At 43.1% G+C, this 7,331-nt stretch overlaps 1 protein-coding gene across 3 annotated transcripts in view; it reads right to left on the bottom strand.

Moving 5' to 3' along the window:
* The window catches only part of ttc28 (tetratricopeptide repeat domain 28), an 83,942-nt gene that overhangs the window by 62,038 nt on the left and 14,573 nt on the right, over window positions 1-7,331 (bottom strand). The window lies entirely within an intron of this gene.

Here is a 7,331-nt window from a genome sequence, read left to right on the forward strand (position 1 = left end):
ACTAAACAGTTCAGCGAAAACGACGTGAGAACTTTCACAAAATCTGCTCAACCAGATCCGACAAAACGAAATTAAGAAAAATCTAACGAACATATAAAACAAGAATCAGCTGTAAAAGTGAAAACGTCTCCAAAAAGGTAAATAATGATCCGTTTAATTTACTGATTAACAAGCAGAACATAAATGATGAATTAAAGTTCTAACGAACATCAGAAGCTGAACATCATCATCATTCAGCTTCTGATCCCGCTGCGTGGGGTTGCTGGAGCCTATCCCAAAGGCAGGTTTTACCTTTACCATTCTGCTGCAGGACCACACACACATGCCCCCCCCCCCCACACACACACACACACCCTTAAGGAGAGCCATAGGAGTACTCTCCACGTGCATGAGGAGAACACCCAAACTCCACACAGAAAGAGCTCAGCTGGGATTTGAACCACAGGAGAGAGTGCTGACCACTACACCACCATGCACAACACAACAGTAAAAGCTAAACACTAACTTTCTGCTGTAACTGTATCTGCTTTAGAAGGCTGCTAGAAGTTAGAAGCTGGGGAAAGTATGGTGCACTGGGGCTCTGTCCTCTTTTCCATCTACTTCTCCTCTCCTCTACTTTTTTATTTACTTCTAATTGTATGCCTTTGTTGGTGGTGCAGTATAATTCACATGTTTTTCCTTCTCTCCGACTCCCCTGTGGGAGACCGGGAGAGATTGCAGTTTCCGGGAGACTTGTTGGTGATCCTGACGAAGCCCCGCCCATCTGGATGAAGCCCCGACACCATCCTGCATCTCTGAGTGGGAGTGATTCCTGGTGGGTCGTCTGTCCTCCTGCTCCTGGTCGTGGACTGCAGTTCTGCTTCATCTGGACTATGGACTTAATCATCACTCGTCCCTCAGCTCTATATGAATGAACTCTACTCATATATGCAGTTTTAGCAGCTAACTTTTCTTTAACCGTTCTGGTATCGCCTGTCCGTCCTGGGATGGGATCTCTCCCTCATGTGGGAATCCCTAAGGTTTCTTCTTTTTTTCCTGACTCAGGTTTTTTTAGGAGTTTTTCCTTACCGCGAGGGAGGGTCTAAGGACAGGGATGACCGTTCTTTATAGTCTGTTTAGTTTTTACCTATTGTGCATATTTTATGACTCCATCTGTGCATCTGTAAAAACTACAGGCATGAAGCCCAATGAGGCAAATTGAATTTGTGATATTGGGCTATATAAATAAAATTGAATTGAATTGAATTAACTGCTGATCCTGAATGTGCTGGTAGAGCTTTGCTACATTTATATGATCAATTAGATTAAGAGTCAAACTTGGAAAAAGGTGAAGCAGTTTCAACACAAGTCAGACAAATCATATAAAAGTCAGAATAGTTCCTGAAGAAACATCAACATCATTTGTAAAGTTTTTGAAAGACTTCTCTATTAATGAGCATCAGAGATCCAGAACTTTAAACATCAACACTTTATACGTTTGACCTGCACAGATCAGAACTCTGAGGAGGTTTGACACCAGAATCTTTGGGTTTGATCAAACTGCTGCTGACAGCAAACAACAAACCAGCAGCTCCTAATGAGGAGCGTCTCCACCAGCAGGAGCTTCAGTGGTTCCTCATACGGGTTCTCCCTGGGAGAACTTCATGATGCAGCTGCTCCTCCTGTCAGTGAAGGAAGTGTTTAGATGAAAACAGCAGCTTGAAGAATGTTTCATTCTGGTCACAGAAGCAGAGAAAATGGAAAATGTTGTCCTGAAGACGGCGAGTAATGTCGGCTTTTTGACGGCAAAATCAAACTACCAAAAGATCATCTACAAGCAGAATCTGGATGAAACCACAGAACAGGTCCACTAGAAGTGCCGTTCTACTCCAGTTCTTTAACGGCCCTGCCGAGTACTGTAGTATTTGATGAGTTCCACTTCACATTCAGCTTCAGTTCTACTTGAGGACCAGCGTTATGTTGACGTGACCTTCAGTAAAACAGAAAATATTGAGGAAATTTGGAGCTATTTTCTATTCTTTCAATATCAGCATCAACATGAACATTTCAAAGCTCAGAAACAGGAAGTGGTCATGTGTTCAGCTAAATGAGGACATGTGAACATGCAGAATGGAATCTGAGGGTTTATGCTCAAGACTTAAAAAGCATAAATATGTTTTCAGATTTTCTTATGGAAGTCACCAAATTGTAAGTTTTTATGAGATCATTTTTGTTGACTACGGCCTCGTTTCCACGGAGCGGTGCGGTACGTTTTCTATGGTTAAATGGACCCATAAACAGCTCAGAATCGTACCTCCAACCAGCGGACCTGAACTTGATCTCTGCTTTGTGTTTATGGGTACAGTTCTGGTACGTCTCACATCAGTTTGATTTCTTTTGTTTTCTCTGACTCTTCAAACCTTCATCCTCCGTCAAATAAGTCCTTCAGATGAGCGCGCCGCACTGTTTATTGGTGGATCTTCCAGAGATGTTATCTTCTCGACCCTCGCTGTTCCAGATCAGACTTAATGGTGCCCCCCCGGGGGGAAGAGAGCTTCTTTATTAAGTGTAGACACGATCGAAGCATCAGATAAAGTCACAGCAGTGAGACCACATCAGTCTGAGTGTCCTCCAGGCCCCCACTACAGAGAACCCATTTATCTTCAGCCGTGTTGTCAGGAGCACACAAACACCGGCGCTGCCGTTAATCCCTCGGTTTTCTCTGCAGGTCCGACACCTGCTGTCGCTCCTCTTCTCATCCTCCTCTGCACAGACTGAGCGCGCTCTTCCCGCCTTTGTTGTTTGACATTTCCCACACATGGCTGTCTGCCGCGTGCACAAGATAATCCTCAATTCCAAACAATAATGTATTTCATTTTCTACAGTTGGAGCATCGATGATGAGGTCACCTCCCTGTGGAGCCACGACAACAGATGATCATTTACCAGGAGGAAGAGCAGAGAAGAGCTCTGGATCCTTCTGAGCAGAATCAGAACGTCGGATAAATGTCTGACCCGATACCCGTTAGATACTGTTATTTTAAATCAGAAATGATCAAAACAAGAGGAAGCATCCGGACAAGAATCAGTGCTAATACCATAAACAACATACGTCTTCTTTTCTCCTTTTTCCACGTCAGCTCAGCAGGTTCCTCCACCAACCATGTGTTTGGGTTTCAATAAAACTTTATTGATTCGATCAGCTCGAACATGACCCAAAATGTCAGACACTTTTGTAGAGGAAGCATGATTACATCATTTCACTTCTTCCAAACACTTTCAACCAATAATCAAGCAGTATTTAGCAAACACATTAATGGATTCAGTGTGTCGTGTGTATATGTACTTTATGTATAAGTGAAAACACGTCTATTTGGGAAAGTTTAGAGGATAGCATCCTTTTCTTTCAAGAAATTTATGAATTCATATCTTAAATAGATTAAAAACCTCTTTGTATTTTTATTTTTATTGTTCTATTGCTTGAAATAAACCAAATCAAAGTGTTAAAGAATATAAACGGTTGTTGGATCTCTGCACCACAGCAGAGTGAAGCCCATGTTACGTCACCCACGGTTTTCCACAGAACCACTGGATCATCAAAGCTCCTCCCATTCAAGCGAGTAACTTCAAAACAATTAAAATGTCAATAAAGTTTTCTGAACAGGTGGATAGAACTACTGGGATGTAAAGACGCCTCCAGAGTTTAGTGCCATGCTCAAGAGCACATGTAACCACCATCACCTCTGGTCCACAGATACCAAATATGAGACAAAAACCTTTAGAAGAAGTTTGGAGAACCTGTTAAGGATTATGTCCATGAACCTCATGTCCATGGACCTCAAACATGTCACCTCCCGCTAAAGATTTGTTTCTAGGTCAGAGAAAATAGTAAAAACTGTTGAGCGTCTTTGACCAAACAGCAGTGAAACGGGTTTCTGTGGGTCTTTAAACCCGAATATCAAACCATCTGCAGGTCAAAGCAACGCTCTGCAGAGGAGGGTCACAGGGACCCCCAACAACACGACTGCAAACACCAGGGAGGTGTCTTCCCACCTGCCCTGCTTTGTGGGCGTGTCTAGAACAATAGTTATTGATTGAGGAATGAAGCTAAAAGCTTTTGGCATTGATCTGGAGCCGCTCCTCTGAACCGCGGCGTGGAGCGGTGATGAAGCCATGAACCCCCCAGACCGAAGGGTCGAGGCCTCAGAGTGTCTGCAGCACAATGACCCGACTGCACAGACCGGGGGGGGGTCATTGTTTATTGGTTAAGTCGTTTATTTCTACATGTTCGTCCTTTTTCTGAACATCACAGCCTGGGAGCAAAAACAAACATATGAACCAATTAAAGGCGTTAATGAGGCGACGTTTAAAAACAACCAGCAACACAGCCCAGCCGCGCTCTCCGTTTTTAAAAGAAATGAAAGTCAGCCACCAGCAGAACTCAGGTCATCAAGTCCCAGGTCTGCTGAACCAAGTGTGAAGTTAAGGACTAACCAGAAAAAATACAACTAATGAGGAACTGAAGGAAGGATTCCTTTAGTCTCTTTTCTGGTTCAATCTACTTTGTGTTCTCGAGACTTAATGAGATAAAACAAGTTACGATCCACTCAGAAACAACATTTTCTTCATAGAAATGCATCTTCAATAACATGGATTTTTGCTTTAAGCACATAAATCCACCAGTATGTGAAAAACTCCCTAATATTAGGAGTAACCTTAAAAAAAACAGCAGGAGAAAATCAAAACTCAGAGAAGCTGGGATTTGAACAGTTGCCTTCTCACTGTGAGGTGAGGGTGCTAACCACTACCCCACAGTCCAGCACAGAGTACTGTTTAGTCCTGAAAATTTACATAATTCATTATAAAAGGTTGAATTCCTGTAAACTGGGTCTAAGGGCAGGGATAACCAGTTTATGTAGTCTGTTTAGTTTTTAACAATTGTTTATATTTTGAAGCCCAATGAGGCAAATCTCTTTGTGATTTTGGGCTATATAAATAAAATTGAATTGAATTGAATTGAATTAAACCAGGCGTGTCAAACTCAATCACACAGAGGCCAAAATCCAAAACACGCCTTAGATCGCGGGACGAACAGGATAAACATTTAATGAACTCTAAAACTGCATTTTTAAAACTTTAAAGTATTACTTGCAATGCTAGTAATGCTGGTATGGAATGCTGTAAGCTGAATTTGGGAGCTAAAGATGCTAGTGCTGATAGCTGAATATGCTGAAATTGATAGTTAAAAACGCTGAAGCTGAAAGCTGAAATATTAGCTAAATGCTAAATTAGCCAAAAAAAAACTAAAACTTGGGTCACCGAAAATAGCTAGCATGAAGCTGAAATGTCACCTAAGCTCCAAAATAGCCTAAAAAAATCTTAGTAAAGCCCAAATAGTCCAAAAAGCTGCAGAATGCCAATTTTTAAAACTTTACAACTGTAAATTTTTAACATAATATATACATATAATATATTTTGTCAAAATGATACAAGTTAGAAATGAGCTCAAGATAACATCGGGTCCTTAATAACAATAAAATAAAATGATCTGGAGGGCCGGATCCGGCCCCCGGGCCGTGACTTTGACACATGTTGTAAATGAAACAAAATAATTAGTTTATGTCTTTTAATTCTCCAAAATAACTTAAAGCAACAAACTTCCCAGGACTCGAACATGTTCACATATTTCAGCTCCAAACGCTTCGTTCTGTCTCTTCTCTTCACGGTTTCAGGTGTAAATGTACAGGAGTGTTACCGCCTCAATGGACAGACCTGGACCTGGCTCGAGTCTAGGGGGAAAACCGGAACAAAAACTGGGCACCAGTGAGAAAAAGGAGCACAGTACAGAAGGGAAACAAAGAAACTGAAATTCAGAAACAATTAGAAAAACAAAAAGACAAACAAAGGGAATCAGAACCTCGTCCAAACATAAAACAGGTCATGGAGACTGCCTAACCAAAACTACCTAAAGAAACAAATAAATTCCACAAACCAAGACTACCAACCCCAAACTAAAATAACAAAACCCAGCAGTGTGAGACTGCTGAGGACAAGGAGGGTAAAACAGACCAGCACCAGCTAAAACCCGCCCGGCTCCTCCTCCTGCCGCCCGGCTCCTCCTCCCTCGGTGAGACCTCCTCTGACCTAAACAGGTGCTGATTAGGGCACATTAGCCACACCTGCCAGGTGAGCAGAAGGACGTAACATGAGCTTGATACAGCAGCACATGTAGCGGTATGTCCAATCACAGCATGGGAGGTGGGAGGGGCTTCCTCCACATGTGACCCTGTGAGTGCGAGGAGATCCTGTTTCCATCCTGCTGCTCCACCGCCAGAAAACATTTTAATAACTAATGATCAGCAGCATCAAAGGCGTGTGCGCTCCAGCCGCATCAGGCTCACAAAGCACTGCCGTCAACACGCACAGGTAACGCATGGCGCCCGCCTATGGCGAGGTCGTGTTGAACTTCATTAGCAGCTCCAGCCCGACGGGCGTGCTGCGCCCCCTCAGGACTTCTCAGAAGGTCACGTTAAACACGCCATGAAGGAGGACACGCCCGAGACCGTTTGGAATGAAAGTGTTTTTGGCAAATATCGGCTGAGGAGGAGAAACATCGACGTGCTGCTGAGGCTGGAAGTTTTCTCTCTAATAAATATTTGAAAACTTTTTTGAACCAGAAAAACTGAGAAAAGTTGGTTTCATTGAGCTGGAGCATCACTAATTTACAACCAAAGGTGTTAGAGAAAACATTTCTATTTCTGAAAACTCGGCCCAGTTCAGTCCAGCATGAGGCGACGGTGGAGAGGAAGGAGTTCCTTCTGACCGGAAGAACCTCAACGGGAAAACAGAAAAGAAAAGCAGAAGTCAGGAGGAACAGAAAAGAGAACTAAACGTTTCGCCTTACGCCACACTCTAGTCGTTAGTGAAGGTTCCCTCAACATGTTTGCTCATCTTTGACCCCCCACAGCCCAAATCCACCATAAGGACAGTTGTGTTAAGACCCACCTGATGAAGATGATGTTTCTGGTCATTTTAATAAGTTCTTGTGACGATGTGCCACAAGCTTCCTCCTCCAACCGTCTTCTGGCTGCAGGTGTTTGTGCTACTATCAGGTAACGACAGTCCAGAGTGAACCAGAAGCTAAGAGGACGTAGAAGAACCGTGCTCAGCGCGTTCTAGAACACACTCGTGTGTATGTAGCACTAGAGCACATAGAGTTGGACGTGTTTGATCCAGACCAGATCCTCCGACCTTCTGCTCTGTCAGATGTGAGGATTCCCTCTAATAGATGAAGATAAAGTCTGAGGACTCTAAAATGAATTTCTATGGATTTCCATCAGACTTTTCAAGAGC

Source organism: Oryzias melastigma, linkage group LG12, assembly GCF_002922805.2.
Source record: "Oryzias melastigma strain HK-1 linkage group LG12, ASM292280v2, whole genome shotgun sequence".
NCBI lineage: Eukaryota > Metazoa > Chordata > Actinopteri > Beloniformes > Adrianichthyidae > Oryzias > Oryzias melastigma.